Genomic DNA, 15,912 nt, shown 5'->3' on the forward strand with positions numbered 1-15,912 from the left:
GGTGGATGTATATATTAATGTATATATTGTTCTATAGGGGATGCGTGTATTGGTAGATGTATATATTGTTCTATAGGGGATGCGTGTATTGGAGGATGTATATATTAATGTATATATTGTTCTATAGGGGATGCGTGTATTGGTAGATGTATATATTGTTCTACAGGGGATGGGTGTATTAGTGGATGTATATATTAATGTATATATTGTTCTATAGGGGATGCGTGTATTGGTGGATGTATATATTGGTCTACAGGGGATGCGTGTATTGGTGGATGTATATATTAATGTATATATTGTTCTACAGGGGATGCGTGTATTGGTGGATGTATATATTAATGTATATATTGTTCTACAGGGGATGCGTGTATTGGTGGATGTATATATTAATGTATATATTGGTCTACAGGGGATGCGTGTATTGGTAGATGCACGGGACAAGCTGGGGATTCCGTGGCAGAACTCTGAAAACGAGAAGCACGGCATGTTTGTGATGTCATTTGAGGGGCGTGGTGGAGTGGCGGTAGAACCAATGGAATTCCAGCTTTATGGTCTGGCGCTGGACGCTCTGTGGAGGGATTCTGGAATACAGGACGCCTACGCACGACGCAGTGAGTTTCAACTGGTGAGTCTGACACACACACACACACACACACACAGAGATACACAGAGATACACACACACAGACACACAGAGATACACACACACACAGCTACACACACACACACACACACACACACACACACACACACACACACACACACACACACACACTGCTACACACACACACACGACAGCCGTGTCTGAGACTGAAAAATCACACACTCTCATTTGTTTGTGTCAGAGAGTGACTGTGTGTGTTGTTATTATGATGTCACAGTCTCTCCCTGGTCTTCAACTCCAGATAAGGTAGAGCTGCATTCAACGTTCAAAACAGGTCATTGTTTACAAACTGAGAACACGCTATGACAAAAAGATTCTAGAACCTAAAAGGATTCTTTGACTGTCCCCATAGGAGAACCCTTTGAAGAAGCCTTTAGGTTCCAAGTAGAACCCCTTTTGGGTTCCATGTTCCACAGAGGGTTCTACCTTGAACCAAAAGGGTTCTCCCTTGGAGACAGCCGAAGAACCCTTTGGAACCTTTTTTTAAGAGTGTATTTGAGTGTGTAGTGTAGTGTAGAGTGTGTAGTGTAGAGTGTATTTGAGTGTATAGAGTGTGTGTAGTGTAGAGTGTATTTGAGTGTGTAGAGTGTGTGTAGTGTAGAGTGTATTTGAGTGTGTAGAGTGTGTGTAGTGTAGAGTGTATTTGAGTGTGTAGAGTGTAGAGTGTATTTGAGTGTAGAGTGTATTTGAGTGTAGAGAGTAGTGTGTAGAGAGTAGTGTGTAGAGAGTAGTGTGTAGAGAGTAGTGTGTAGAGTGTGTGAAGTGTAGCGTGTGTAGAGTGTGTAGTGTTGTGTGTAGTGTAGTGTGTATTGTAGTGTGCAGTGTGTGTAGAGGGTGTAGTGTGTGTAGAGGGTGTAGTGTGTGTAGAGGGTGTGTGTAGGTTTGTATGTTGCTAGGTCACAACAAGGCTGTCAGGGCTGACGAGAGACTGTCAATCATTAATCAATCATTAATTTATCGTTAATTTATCATTAATTTATCACTGTCTGACATCAAAAATCCACTCATGGTAGTTTGTGTTAGGGTTGTGCGATGTCAACCTTCGTCCTATCAAGAATATGTACCCATAAAACACTGTGCTATACTGGCCCTATTGGCCACACCGCTCCTGGACCAATCAGGACGAAGCCTGGGTAGAGGCTCTATAATCAGATAGTATTGTTTATAGCCTGGGTAGAGGCTATATAATCAGATAGTATTGTTTATAGCCTGGGTAGAGGCTCTATAATCAGGTAGTATTGTTTATAGCCTGGGTAGAGGCTATATAATAAGATAGTATTGTTTATAGCCTGGGTAGAAGTTATATAATCAGATAGTATTGTATATAGCCTGGGTAGAGGCTATATAATCAGATAGTATTGTTTATAGCCTGGGTAGAGGCTATATAATCAGATAGTATTGTTTATAGCCTGGGTAGAAGCTATATAATCAGATAGTATTGTTTATAGCCTGGGTAGAGGCTATATAATCAGATAGTATTGTTTATAGCCTGGGTAGAAGCTATATAATCAGATAGTATGGTTTGTAGCCTGGGTAGAGGCTCTATAATAAGATAGTATTGTTTATAGCCTGGGTAGAGGCTCTATAATAAGATAGTATTGTTGAAAGCTGTGCTATAGTTGTTCATTCTTGTTAGTTTTGAAAAGCCCCAACAACTTTAGGACAACACCTTTGTAGGCTAGAATATTTGGGAAATTAGCTACTGTTCATAACCTTAACTTAACTTTTACGACAGGCCGGTAAGAGGAATGAGGATAGGTTATTGGACATTTGGTTTTAGACTCGCATAGAGAGATCTTCCGGCCCGCATGGGTCATATCTTTCTTAATGAGCTGCTGTACCTTTTCTAAAGGCTAGGCTTATGTTGTCAGGCTATTGATATAGTTGGTTCTGTCATTACTAGTCCCCTGGATACCTTACGTTGCCAGGCTATTGATATAGTTGGTTCTGTCATTATTAGTTCCTGGATACCTTACGTTGTCAGGCTATTGATATAGTTGGTTCTGTCATTACTAGTTCCCTGGATACCTTACGTTGTCCGGCTATTGATATAGTTGGTTCTGTCATTACTAGTTCCCTGGATACCTTACGTTGTCCGGCTATTGATATAGTTGGTTCTGTCATTATTAGTCCCCTGGATACCTTACGTTGCCAGGCTATTGATATAGTTGGTTCTGTCATTACTAGTCCCCTGGATACCTTACGTTGCCAGGCTATTGATATAGTTGGTTCTGTCATTACTAGTCCCCTGGATACCTTACGTTGCCAGGCTATTGATATAGTTGGTTCTGTCATTACTAGTCCCCTGGATAACTTACGTTGCCAGGCTATTGGTATAGTTGGTTCTGTCATTATTAGTCCCCTGGATACCTAGCGTTGCCAGGATACCTACTACTGTGTACTGTCCTACTGTGTGCTGTCCTGCTGTGTACTGTCCTGCTGTCCTACTGTGTGCTGTCCTGCTGTGTACTGTCCTGCTGTCCTACTGTGTACTGTCCTGCTGTGTACTGTCCTACTGTGTGCTGTCCTGCTGTGTGCTGTCCTACTGTGTAATGTCCTACTGTGTACTGTCCTGCTGTGTGCTGTCCTGCTGTCCTACTGTGTACTGTCCTGCTGTGTACTGTCCTACTGTGTGCTGTCCTGCTGTGTGCTGTCCTGCTGTGTGCTGTCCTACTGTGTGCTGTCCTGCTGTGTACTGTCCTGCTGTGTACTGTCCTGCTGTGTGCTGTCCTGCTGTCCTACTGTGTACTGTCCTGCTGTGTGTGCAGTCCTGTGTGTACTGTCCTGCTGTGTGCTGTCCTGCTGTGTACTGTCCTGCTGTGTGCTGTCCTGCTGTGTACTGTCCTGCTGTGTGCTGTCCTACTGTGTACTGTCCTGCTGTGTGCAGTCCTGTTGTGTACTGTCCTGCTGTGTGCTGTCCTGCTGTGTACTGTCCTGCTGTGCTGTCCTGCTGTGTACTGTCCTGCTGTGTGCTGTCCTACTGTGTGCTGTCCTGCTGTGTACTGTCCTGCTGTGTGCTGTCCTGCTGTCCTACTGTGTACTGTCCTGCTGTGTACTGTCCTGTTGTGTACTGTCCTGCTGTGTGCTGTCCTGCTGTCCTACTGTGTACTGTCCTGTTGTGTACTGTCCTGTTGTGTACTGTCCTGTGTACTGTCCTGCTGTGTACTGTCCTGCTGTGTGCTGTCCTGCTGTCCTACTGTGTACTGTCCTGCTGTGTGCAGTCCTGCTGTGTACTGTCCTGCTGTGTGCTGTCCTGCTGTGTGCTGTCCCTGCTGTGTACTGTCCTGCTGTGTACTGTCCTGCTGTGTGCTGTCCTGCTGTGTACTGTCCTGCTGTGTACTGTCCTGCTGTGTACTGTCCTGCTGTGTGCTGTCCTGCTGTGTACTGTCCTGCAGTGTGCTGTCCTGTTGTCCTACTGTGTACTGTCCTGTTGTGTGCTGTCCTGCTGTGTGCTGTCCTGCTGTGTGCTGTCCTGTTGTGTGCTGTCCTGCTGTCCTGCTTTCCTACTGTGTACTGTCCTACTGTGTGCTGTCCTGCTGTGTGCTGTCCGACTGTGTACTGTCCTGCTGTCCTGCTGTGTACTCTCCTGCTGTCCTGCTTTGTGCTGTCCTACTGTGTACTGTCCTACTGTGTGCTGTACTACTGTGTACTGTCCTACTGTCCTGCTGTGTGCTGTCCTGCTGTCCTGCTGTGTGCTGTCCAGCTGTCCTGCTGTGTACTGTCCTGCTGTGTGCTGTCCTGCTGTGTGCTGTCCTGCTGTGTACTGTCCTGCTGTGTGCTGTCCTGCTGTGTACTGTCCTGCTGTGTGCTGTCCTGCTGTGTGCTGTCCTGCTGTGTACTGTCCTGCTGTGTACTGTCCTGCTGTGTGCTGTCCTGCTGTGTACTGTCCTGCTGTGTGCTGTCCTGCTGTGTACTGTCCTACTGTGTGCTGTCCTGTTGTCCTGCTGTCCTGCTGTGTGCTGTCCTGCTGTGTGCTGTCCTGCTGTGTACTGTCCTGCTGTGTACTGTCCTGCTGTGTGCTGTCCTGCTGTGTACTGTCCTACTGTGTGCTGTCCTGTTGTCCTGCTGTCCTGCTGTCCTACTGTCCTGCTGTCCTGCTGTCCTACTGTCCTGCTGTCCTGCTGTCCTACTGTCCTGCTGTCCTGCTGTCCTACTGTCCTGCTGTCCTGCTGTCCTACTGTGTACTGTCCTGCTGTGTGCTGTCCTGTTGTCCTGCTGTCCTGCTGTGTGCTGTCCTGCTGTCCAGCTGTGTACTGTCCTGCTGTGTGCTGTCCTGCTGTGTGTACTGTCCTGCTGTGTGCTGTCCTGCTGTGTGCTGTCCTGCTGTGTGCTGTCCTGCTGTGTGCTGTCCTGCTGTGTGCTGTCCTGCTGTCCTGCTGTGTGCTGTCCAGCTGTCCTGCTGTGTACTGTCCTGCTGTGTACTGTCCTGCTGTGTACTGTCCTGCTGTGTACTGTCCTGCTGTGTGCTGTCCTGCTGTGTGCTGTCCTGCTGTGTACTGTCCTGCTGTGTACTGTCCTACTGTGTACTGTCCTGCAGTGTGCTGTCCTGCTGTCCTGCTGTGTACTGTCCTACTGTGTGCTGTCCTGCTGTGTGCTGTCCTACTGTGTACTGTCCTACTGTCCTGCTGTCCTGCTGTCCTGCTGTCCTGCTGTCCTGCTGTCCTACTGTGTACTGTCCTGCTGTCCTGTTGTCCTGCTGTCTTGCTGTGTTCTGTCCTCAAATCAAATCAAATCAATATTTGTTACATACACATGGTTAGCAGATGTTAATGTTAGTGTGCTGCTGTGTGAAATGCTTGTGCTTCTAGTTCCGACAATGCAGTAATAACCAACAAGTAATCTAGCTAACAATCCCAAAACTACTACCTTATAGACACAAGTGTAAGGAGATAAAGAATATGTACACAAGGATATATGAATGAGTGATGGTACAGAGCAGCATAGGCAAGATACAGTAGATGGTATTGAGTACAGTATATACATATGAGATGAGTATGTAAACAAGGTGGCATAGTTAGTGTCTAGTGATACATGTATTACATAAGGATGCAGTAAATGATAGAGTACAGTATATACGTATACATATGAGAGATGAATGAGATGAATTATGTAAGGTATGTAAACATTATATTAGGTAGCATTGTTTAAAGTGGCTAGTGATATATTTACATCATTTCCCGTCAATTCCCATTATTAAAGTGGCTGGAGTTGAGTCAGTGTGTTTGCAGCAGCCACTCAATGTTAGTGGTGGCTGTTTAACAGTCTGATGGCCTTGAGATAGAAGCTGTTTTTCAGTCTCTCGGTCCCAGCTTTGATGCACCTGTACTGACCTCGCCTTCTGGATGATAGCGGGGTGAACAGGCAGTGGCTCGGGTGGTTGTTGTCCTTGATGATCTTTATGGCCTTCCTGTGACATCGGGTGGTGTAGGTGTCCTGGAGGGCAGGTAGTTTGCCCCCGGTGATGCGTTGTGCAGACCTCACTACCCTCTGGAGAGCCTTACGGTTGAGGGCGGAGCAGTTGCCGTACCAGGCGGTGATACAGCCCGCCAGGATGCTCTCGATTGTGCATCTGTAGAAGTTTGTGAGTGCTTTTGGTGACAAGCCGAATTTCTTCAGCCTCCTGAGGTTGAAGAGGCGCTGCTGCGCCTTCTTCACGATGCTGTCTGTGTGAGTGGACCAATTCAGTTTGTCAATGTGATGTGTACGCCGAGGAATTTAAAACTTACTACCCTCTCCACTACTTTCCCATCGATGTGGATAGGGGGGTGTTCCCGCTGCTGTTTCCTGAAGTCCACAATCATCTCCTTAGTTTTGTTGACGTTGAGTGTGAGGTTATTTTCCTGACATCACCTCCGAGGGCCCTCACCTCCTCCCTGTAGGCCGTCCTGCTGTGTGCTGTCCTGCTGTCCTGATGTGTACTGCAAACGAGGCTAATCTTGTCATTAGTCACAGTGGATAATGCTAGCATGCTAACATGATATACAGAAGACAACTTGGTTCCTGTTCAGATAAACAGAACAAGACAGAGTGAATCCTCAGCTGCCTTTCAGTCTTCCATCTCTTTCCTTTCTGTGTGTATTTTTCTCTCTTCTTCTCTCTTTCCTTTCTGTGTGTATTTTTCTCTCTTCTTCTCTCTTTCCTCTCTGTGTGTATTTTTCTCTCTTCTTCTCTCTTTCCTCTCTGTGTGTATTTTTCTCTCTTCTTCTCTCTTTCCTCTCTGTGTGTATTTTTCTCTCTTCTTCCATCTCTTTCCTCTCTCTGTGTATTTGTCTCTCTTCTTCCATCTCTTTCTCTGTGTGTATTTTCTCTCTTCTTCCATCTCTTTCTCTCTCTGTGTATTTGTCTCTCTTCTTCCATCTCTTTCTCTGTGTGTATTTTTCTCTCTTCTTCCATCTCTTTCCTCTCTGTGTGTATTTTTTCTCTTCTTCCATCCCTTTCTCTGTGTGTATTTTTTCTCTCTTCTTCCATCTCTTTCCTCTCTGTGTGTATTTTTCTCTTCTTCCATCTCTTTCTCTGTGTGTATTTTTCTCTCTTCTTCCATCTCTTTCTCTCTGTGTATTTTTCTCTCTTCTTCCATCTCCTTCTCTGTGTGTATTTTTCTCTCTTCTTCCATCTCTTTCTCTGTGTGTATTTTTCTCTTCTTCCATCTCTTTCTCTCTTACTAACTTTATTTATGAGTCTTTATTTTTCTCCCTCTCATTCTCTCTCTTCACCCTCTCTCCTTTTCTCTGTCTGTCTCGCTACCCCTCTATCTTTCTCTCTGAGAGGTTTTTCCGGTTACCACAGCCCAGTTTTCCCAGGGAACTCTGGATCCCAGCCAGAGAAAAGGAGAGCGAGAGAGAAATAAGGTTGGGGGGAGGGGAGGGGATTGAGAGAAACAGAAATGGAGAGAAGGGAGGAGTAGAGAGATAGAGAGAAAACAGAAATGACTGACAGCCCCCACAACAGACACCCAGCAGCATACCACCCTGCATACCACCCTGCATATCACCCAGCAGCATATCACCCGAGAGAGAAATAAGGTTGGGGGAGGGGATAGGGATTGCATACCACTGCTGGCTTGCTTCTGAAGCTAAGCAGGGTTGGTCCTGGTCAGTTCCTGGATGGGAGACCAGATGCTGCTGGAAGTGGTGTTGGAGGGCCAGTAGGAGGCACACTTTCCTCTGGTCTAAAATTGTTTTATCCCAATGCCACAGGGCAGTGATTGGGGACACTGCCCTGTGTCGGGTGCCGTCTTTCGGATGGGACGTTAAACGGGTGTCCTGACTCTCTGAGGTCATTAAAGAACCCATGACACTTATCGTAAGAGTAGGGGTGTTAACCCCGGTGTCCTGGCTATATTCCCAATCTGGCCCTCAAACCATCATAATCCCCAGTTTACAAATTGTCTCATTCATCCTCCTCTCCCCTGTAACTATTCCCCAGGTCGTTGCTGCAAACAGATAAATACAAAAATATATTTTTTTAAACACACACACACACAAGTTGGAGAACGTCACAATTGATAAGAGATTGAATACTGTTATGCCGGGATCCAATCCGATCGTGCCGTCGGCTATGTGCCATTTAAAGGTAATTAACGATGTAGCTGACATATGCAGCGTTTACTGTTAATGCCAACGAGGGGAACATTCCCTTTAAAAGGTGCCCATAAGGAATGATCAAATCAGGCCCTCACTCTATCTTAAAGATACATGGGCCTGTTCACTGTAGTAGGGAGGAGAGAGAGAGAGACAACAGAGATAAATACTGTGGTGTGGGGCCTGTTCACTGTTGTAAGGAGGAGAGAGACAACAGAGATAAACACTGTGGTGTGGGGCCTGTTCACTGTAGTAGGGAGGAGAGAGAGACAACAGAGATAAACACTGTGGTGTGGGGCCTGTTCACTGTAGTAGGGAGGGAGAGAGACAACAGAGATAAACACTGTGGTGTGGGGCCTGTTCACTGCAGTAGGGGAGAGAGAGAGACAACAGAGATAAACACTGTGGTGTGGGGCCTGTTCACTGCAGTAGGGGGAGAGAGACAACAGAGATAAACACTGTGGTGTGGGGCCTGTTCACTGCAGTAGGGAGGAGAGAGACAGAGATAAACACTGTGGTGTGGGGCCTGTTCACTGCAGTAGGGAGGAGAGAGAGACAGAGATAAATACTGTGGTGTGGGGCCTGTTCACTGTAGTAGAGAGGAGAGAGACAGAGATAAACACTGTGGTGTGGGGCCTGTTCACTGCAGTAGGGAGGAGAGAGAGACAGAGATAAATACTGTGGTGTGGGGCCTGTTCACTGCAGTAGGGAGGAGAGAGAGACAGAGATAAATACTGTGGTGTGGGGCCTGTTCACTGTAGTAGGGAGACAACAGAGATAAACACTGTGGTGTGGGGCCTGTTCACTGTAGTAGGGAAGAGAGAGACAGAGATAAACACTGTGGTGTGGGGCCTGTTCACTGTAGTAGGGAGGGAGAGAGACAGAGATAAATACTGTGGTGTGGGGCCTGTTCACTGCAGTAGGGAGGAGAGAGAGACAACAGAGATAAATACTGTGGTGTGGGGCCTGTTCACTGTAGTAGGGAGGAGAGAGAGACAGAGATAAATACTGTGGTGTGGGGCCTGTTCACTGCAGTAGGGAGGAGAGAGACAGAGATAAATACTGTGGTGTGGGGCCTGTTCACTGTAGTAGGGAGGAGAGAGAGAGAGACAACAGAGATAAAACACTGTGGTGTGGGGTCTGTTCACTGCAGTAGGGAGGAGAGAGACAACAGAGATAAACACTGTGGTGTGGGGCCTGTTCACTGCAGTAGGGAGGAGAGAGAGACAACAGAGATAAACACTGTGGTGTGGGGCCTGTTCACTGTAGTAGGGAGGAGAGAGACAGAGATAAACACTGTGGTGTGGGGCCTGTTCACTGTAGTAGGGAGGAGAGAGAGAGAGATAAATACTGTGGTGTGGGGCCTGTTCACTGCAGTAGAGAGGAGAGAGAGAGAGATAAATACTGTGGTGTGGGGCCTGTTCACTGCAGTAGAGAGGAGAGAGACAACAGAGATAAATACTGTGGTGTGGGGCCTGTTCACTGTAGTAGGGAGGAGAGAGAGACAGAGATAAACACTGTGGTGTGGGGCCTGTTCACTGTAGTAGGGAGGAGAGAGAGACAGAGATAAACACTGTGGTGTGGGGCCTGTTCACTGCAGTAGGGAGGAGAGAGACAACAGAGATAAATACTGTGGTGTGGGGCCTGTTCACTGTAGTAGGGAGGAGAGAGACAACAGAGATAAATACTGTGGTGTGGGGCCTGTTCACTGCAGTAGGGAGGAGAGAGAGACAACAGAGATAAATACTGTGGTGTGGGGCCTGTTCACTGCAGTAGGGAGGAGAGAGACAACAGAGATAAATACTGTGGTGTGGGGCCTGTTCACTGCAGTAGGGAGGAGAGAGACAACAGAGATAAATACTGTGGTGTGGGGCCTGTTCACTGCAGTAGGGAGGAGAGAGAGAGACAACAGAGATAAATACTGTGGTGTGGGGCCTGTTCACTGCAGTAGGGAGGAGAGAGAGACAGAGATAAATACTGTGGTGTGGGGCCTGTTCACTGCAGTAGGGAAGAGAGAGACAACAGAGATGAACACTGTGGTGTGGGGCCTGTTCACTGCAGTAGGGAGGAGAGAGACAGAGATAAATACTGTGGTGTGGGGCCTGTTCACTGCAGTAGGGAGGAGAGAGACAACAGAGATAAACACTGTGGTGTGGGGCCTGTTCACTGCAGTAGAGAGGAGAGAGACAGAGATAAATACTGTGGTGTGGGGCCTGTTCACTGTAGTAGGGAGGAGAGAGACAGAGATAAATACTGTGGTGTGGGGCCTGTTCACTGCAGTAGGGGGAGAGAGAGACAGAGATAAATACTGTGGTGTGGGGCCTGTTCACTGCAGTAGGGAGGAGAGAGAGACAGAGATAAATACTGTGGTGTGGGGCCTGTTCACTGCAGTAGGGAGGAGAGAGAGACAGAGATAAATACTGTGGTGTGGGGCCTGTTCACTGCAGTAGAGAGGAGAGAGAGAGACAGAGATAAATACTGTGGTGTGGGGCCTGTTCACTGCAGTAGAGGAGAGAGAGAGACAGAGATAAATACTGTGGTGTGGGGCCTGTTCACTGCAGTAGAGAGGAGAGAGAGACAGAGATAAATACTGTGGTGTGGGGCCTGTTCACTGCAGTAGGGAGGAGAGAGAGAGACAGAGATAAATACTGTGGTGTGGGGCCTGTTCACTGTAGTAGGGAGGAGAGAGAGACAGAGATAAATACTGTGGTGTGGGGCCTGTTCACTGCAGTAGGGAGGAGAGAGACAGAGATAAATACTGTGGTGTGGGGCCTGTTCACTGCAGTAGGGGGAGAGAGAGACAGAGATAAATACTGTGGTGTGGGGCCTGTTCACTGTAGTAGGGAGGAGAGAGACAGAGATAAATACTGTGGTGTGGGGCCTGTTCACTGTAGTAGGGAGGAGAGAGAGACAACAGAGATAAAACACTGTGGTGTGGGGTCTGTTCACTGCAGTAGGGAGGAGAGAGACAACAGAGATAAACACTGTGGTGTGGGGCCTGTTCACTGCAGTAGGGAGGAGAGAGACAACAGAGATAAACACTGTGGTGTGGGGCCTGTTCACTGCAGTAGGGAGGAGAGAGAGAGAGAGAGATAAACACTGTGGTGTGGGGCCTGTTCACTGTAGTAGGGAGGAGAGAGAGACAGAGATAAATACTGTGGTGTGGGGCCTGTTCACTGCAGTAGGGAGGAGAGAGACAACAGAGATAAATACTGTGGTGTGGGGCCTGTTCACTGCAGTAGGGAGGAGAGAGACAACAGAGATAAATACTGTGGTGTGGGGCCTGTTCACTGCAGTAGGGAGGAGAGAGAGACAGAGATAAACACTGTGGTGTGGGGCCTGTTCACTGCAGTAGGGAGGAGAGAGACAACAGAGATAAATACTGTGGTGTGGGGCCTGTTCACTGTAGTAGGGAGGAGAGAGAGACAACAGAGATAAACACTGTGGTGTGGGGCCTGTTCACTGCAGTAGAGAGGAGAGAGAGACAGAGATAAATACTGTGGTGTGGGGCCTGTTCACTGTAGTAGGGAGGAGAGAGACAGAGATAAACACTGTGGTGTGGGGCCTGTTCACTGCAGTAGGGAGGAGAGAGAGACAGAGATAAACACTGTGGTGTAGGGCCTGTTCACTGTAGTAGGGAGGAGAGAGACAGAGATAAATACTGTGGTGTGGGGCCTGTTCACTGCAGTAGGGAGGAGAGAGAGACAGAGATAAACACTGTGGTGTGGGGCCTGTTCACTGCAGTAGAGAGGAGAGAGAGACAGAGATAAATACTGTGGTGTGGGGCCTGTTCACTGTAGTAGAGAGGAGAGAGAGACAGAGATAAATACTGTGGTGTGGGGCCTGTTCACTGTAGTAGAGAGGAGAGAGACAGAGATAAACACTGTGGTGTGGGGCCTGTTCACTGCAGTAGGGAGGAGAGAGAGACAGAGATAAATACTGTGGTGTGGGGCCTGTTCACTGTAGTAGAGAGGAGAGAGACAGAGATAAACACTGTGGTGTGGGGCCTGTTCACTGCAGTATGGAGGAGAGAGAGACAGAGATAAATACTGTGGTGTGGGGCCTGTTCACTGCAGTAGGGAGGAGAGAAAGACAGAGATAAATACTGTGGTGTGGGTCCTGTTCACTGCAGTAGGGAGGAGAGAGAGACAGAGATAAACACTGTGGTGTGGGGCCTGTTCACTGTAGTAGGGAGGAGAGAGAGACAACAGAGATAAACACTGTGGTGTGGGGCCTGTTCACTGCAGTAGAGAGGAGAGAGAGACAGAGATAAATACTGTGGTGTGGGGCCTGTTCACTGCAGTAGGGAGGAGAGAGAGACAGAGATAAATACTGTGGTGTGGGGCCTGTTCACTGCAGTAGGGAGGAGAGAGACAGAGATAAATACTGTGGTGTGGGGCCTGTTCACTGCAGTAGGGAGGAGAGAGACAACAGAGATAAATACTGTGGTGTGGGGCCTGTTCACTGCAGTAGGGAGGAGAGAGACAGAGATAAATACTGTGGTGTGGGGCATGTTCACTGCAGTAGGGAGGAGAGAGAGACAGAGATAAACACTGTGGTGTGGGGCCTGTTCACTGCAGTAGAGAGGAGAGAGAGACAGAGATAAACACTGTGGTGTGGGGCCTGTTCACTGTAGTAGGGAGGAGAGAGAGACAACAGAGATAAACACTGTGGTGTGGGGCCTGTTCACTGCAGTAGGGAGGAGAGAGACAACAGAGATAAACACTGTGGTGTGGGGCCTGTTCACTGCAGTAGGGAGGAGAGAGACAACAGAGATAAATACTGTGGTGTGGGGCCTGTTCACTGCAGTAGGGAGGAGAGAGACAGAGATAAATACTGTGGTGTGGGGCCTGTTCACTGTAGTAGGGGGAGAGAGAGACAGAGATAAACACTGTGGTGTGGGGCCTGTTCACTGTAGTAGGGAGGAGACAGAGACAGAGATAAATACTGTGGTGTGGGGCTTGTTCACTGTAGTAGAGAGGAGAGAGACAGAGATAAATACTGTGGTGTGGGGCTTGTTCACTGTAGTAGAGAGGAGAGAGACAGAGATAAACACTGTGGTGTGGGGCCTGTTCACTGTAGTAGGGAGGAGAGAGACAGAGATAAATACTGTGGTGTGGGGCCTGTTCACTGTAGTAGAGAGGAGAGAGACAGAGATAAACACTGTGGTGTGGGGCCTGTTCACTGCAGTAGGGAGGAGAGAGAGACAGAGATAAACACTGTGGTGTGGGGCCTGTTCACTGTAGTAGGGAGGAGAGAGAGACAACAGAGATAAACACTGTGGTGTGGGGCCTGTTCACTGCAGTAGGGAGGAGAGAGACAACAGAGATAAATACTGTGGTGTGGGGCCTGTTCACTGCAGTAGGGAGGAGAGAGAGACAGAGATAAATACTGTGGTGTGGGGCATGTTCACTGCAGTAGGGAGGAGAGAGAGACAGAGATAAACACTGTGGTGTGGGGCCTGTTCACTGTAGTAGGGAGGAGACAGAGACAGAGATAAATACTGTGGTGTGGGGCTTGTTCACTGTAGTAGAGAGGAGAGAGACAGAGATAAATACTGTGGTGTGGGGCTTGTTCACTGTAGTAGAGAGGAGAGAGACAGAGATAAACACTGTGGTGTGGGGCCTGTTCACTGTAGTAGGGAGGAGAGAGAGACAGAGATAAATACTGTGGTGTGGGGCCTGTTCACTGTAGTAGAGAGGAGAGAGACAGAGATAAACACTGTGGTGTGGGGCCTGTTCACTGCAGTAGAGAGGAGAGAGACAGAGATAAACACTGTGGTGTGGGGCCTGTTCACTGCAGTAGGGAAGAGAGAGAGACAACAGAGATAAACACTGTGGTGTGGGGCCTGTTCACTACAGTAGAGAGGAGAGAGACAGAGATCAACACTGTGGTGTGGGGCCTGTTCACTGTAGTAGGTAAGAGAGAGAGACAACAGAGATAAACACTGTGGTGTGGGGCCTGTTCACTACAGTAGAGAGGAGAGAGACAGAGATCAACACTGTGGTGTGGGGCCTGTTCACTGCAGTAGGGAGGAGAGAGAGACAACAGAGATAAACACTGTGGTGTGGGGCCTGTTCACTGCAGTAGGGAGGAGAGAGACAGAGATCAACACTGTGGTGTGGGGCCTGTTCACTGCAGTAGGGAGGAGAGAGAGACAACAGAGATAAACACTGTGGTGTGGGGCCTGTTCACTGCAGTAGAGAGGAGAGAGAGAGACAACAGAGATAAACACTGTGGTGTGGGGCCTGTTCACTGCAGTAGGTGAGGAGAGAGCGACAACAGAGATAAACACTGTGGTGTGGGGCCTGTTCACTGCAGTAGAGAGGAGAGAGAGAGACAACAGAGATGAACACTGTGGTGTGGGGCCTGTTCACTGCAGTAGGGAGGAGAGAGAGAGACAACAGAGATAAACACTGTGGTGTGGGGCCTGTTCACTGTAGTAGGGAGGAGAGAGAGACAACAGAGATGAACACTGTGGTGTGGGGCCTGTTCACTGCAGTAGGGAGGAGAGAGACAACAGAGATGAACACTGTGGTGTGGGGCCTGTTCACTGCAGTAGGGAGGAGAGAGACAACAGAGATGAACACTGTGGTGTGGGGCCTGTTCACTGCAGTAGGGAGGAGAGAGAGACAGAGATAAATACTGTGGTGTGGGGCCTGTTCACTGCAGTAGGGAGGAGAGAGAGACAACAGAGATAAACACTGTGGTGTGGGGCCTGTTCACTGCAGTAGGGAGGAGGAGAGAGACAACAGAGATAAACACTGTGGTGTGGGGCCTGTTCACTGCAGTAGGGAGGAGAGAGAGACAGAGATAAATACTGTGGTGTGGGGCCTGTTCACTGCAGTAGGGAGGAGAGAGAGACAACAGAGATAAACACTGTGGTGTGGGGCCTGTTCACTGCAGTAGGGAGGAGAGAGAGACAACAGAGATAAACACTGTGGTGTGGGGCCTGTTCACTGCAGTAGGGAGGAGAGAGAGACAGAGATAAACACTGTGGTGTGGGGCCTGTTCACTGTAGTAGGGAGGAGAGAGAGACAGAGATAAACACTGTGGTGTGGGGCCTGTTCACTGTAGTAGGGAGGAGAGAGAGACAGAGATAAACACTGTGGTGTGGGGCCTGTTCACTGCAGTAGGGAGGAGAGAGACAGAGATAAACACTGTGGTGTGGGGCCTGTTCACTGTAGTAGGGAGGAGAGAGACAGAGATAAACACTGTGGTGTGGGGCCTGTTCACTGTAGTAGGGAGGAGAGAGACAACAGAGATAAATACTGTGGTGTGGGGCCTGTTCACTGCAGTAGGGAGGAGAGAGAGACAACAGAGATAAATACTGTGGTGTGGAGCCTGTTCACTGCAGTAGGGAGGAGAGAGACAGAGATAAATACTGTGGTGTGGGGCCTGGTCACTGTAGTAGGGAGGAGAGAGAGACAGAGATAAACACTGTGGTGTGGGGCCTGTTCACTGCAGTAGGGAGGAGAGAGACAGAGATAAATACTGTGGTGTGGGGCCTGTTCACTGCAGTAGGGAGGAGAGAGAGACAACAGAGATAAACACTGTGGTGTGGGGCCTGTTCACTGCAGTAGGGAGGAGAGAGACAGAGATAAATACTGTGGTGTGGGGCCTGTTCACTGCAGTAGGGAGGAGAGAGAGACAACAGAGATAAATACTG

The 15,912-nt window shown here is 48.5% G+C and overlaps 1 pseudogene; it reads left to right on the plus strand.

The window, feature by feature from the left end:
- Positions 1–409: 409 nt before the first annotated feature.
- The window catches only part of LOC135533022 (guanine nucleotide-binding protein subunit alpha-12-like), a 48,478-nt pseudogene continuing 32,975 nt past the window's right edge, over positions 410–15,912 (plus strand).

The sequence above is a fragment of the Oncorhynchus masou genome, unplaced genomic scaffold, assembly GCF_036934945.1.
Source record: "Oncorhynchus masou masou isolate Uvic2021 unplaced genomic scaffold, UVic_Omas_1.1 unplaced_scaffold_2162, whole genome shotgun sequence".
Taxonomy (NCBI): Eukaryota; Metazoa; Chordata; class Actinopteri; order Salmoniformes; family Salmonidae; genus Oncorhynchus; species Oncorhynchus masou.